The sequence below is a fragment of the Acyrthosiphon pisum genome, chromosome A1 (assembly GCF_005508785.2).
Source record: "Acyrthosiphon pisum isolate AL4f chromosome A1, pea_aphid_22Mar2018_4r6ur, whole genome shotgun sequence".
NCBI classification, from domain to species: Eukaryota; Metazoa; Arthropoda; class Insecta; order Hemiptera; family Aphididae; genus Acyrthosiphon; species Acyrthosiphon pisum.
Window position 1 is genome coordinate 44,832,200 of NC_042494.1, and position 1,154 is coordinate 44,833,353.

Genomic DNA, 1,154 nt, shown 5'->3' on the forward strand with positions numbered 1-1,154 from the left:
TATACCAGAGTGTTTTACGTTCTTACCGCACAGGCTTGACCTGCATGATACCATGGAGTTGGACCCAGTTCAACTTTTCACGGGTACTACACGGCTCTATATTGATAACAATATTGAAAACATAAGAATATATGAGGTAACTAATATGTTACCAATTCTAACCGAGCTAACCCATATTAACCGATGGGAAACTTTGTGAGACCATTCATAGCGAACGTATCCGGTCAATATATGCACGTACACGTATGTAGTGGAAACCCACCTTAAGAGGAAATACAATTATGGGATCGCCAAAACAGGTACAAATAATATTATAATGTTTAACTAAAGTAGTAGTAATAGAAGGCTGAACAGCTAAAATAAGTTATTAGGCTGGTGGAGCATTCTATTTATAGGGTGGCGACCGTGCGTAGGGGTGCAATTAAATGTAAAAAGTGAGTGGTTTCTTATGGGGTAAGCAGAATGAGATTGAGGGGAGTAGGTGAGAAGTTTCAACTGCGTCACTATTAAGGGAAGAAATAAAAGGAGTAGGTACCTATCTGCATTATCACGGTGAGAGGCAAGGGTAGGAATAGAGGAATAGTCATTATTGTAATTCAGAAGTAATGAGTTCCAATTTCAATGCACATAATATTATTATGGTATAATATGTATCTGCTCTTATAAATGTGTACGCCTGGTTGGAAATTGTATGGATAAAAAAATACAAAACAATGACGTAAATATTTCTCAGTTATAGAGTGGCTATGTGACGTATAAAGTATTAAATAAATCCAGTAGTAGGTATTATAATACAAATTTAAAATTCTAAAATGTTAGGGTTTACAACCGATATCAAGATTTAGAGCTTTTGTTCATACGGCGATTGCTAACCTGCCTTGGCTAAAACATGATGATTATGCACTCACTCGTTTAGATTTGTTTGACTCAATATGTATGGAAAATTTTCTTTCAGCTTATAAATTATTTCAAATATCTGATTTTGTGAGTATGTAATACTTTTCAATATTATAATATGATAGGTACCGTGATAACCTTTTTAATTTTGTTTAACAAAAATTGATGTTGTTCAAACCACCTGATGAGAGAACAGTATTTGAATTACGAACAATCAAATGGATGTTCGAAACAGGATTTAAATTTTTTCATGTTTG

The 1,154-nt window shown here is 34.0% G+C and overlaps 1 protein-coding gene across 1 annotated transcript in view; it reads left to right on the plus strand.

Annotated features, from left to right (window-relative positions):
* The window catches only part of LOC100568758, a 95,146-nt gene that overhangs the window by 80,916 nt on the left and 13,076 nt on the right, over nt 1-1,154 (plus strand). The window lies entirely within an intron of this gene.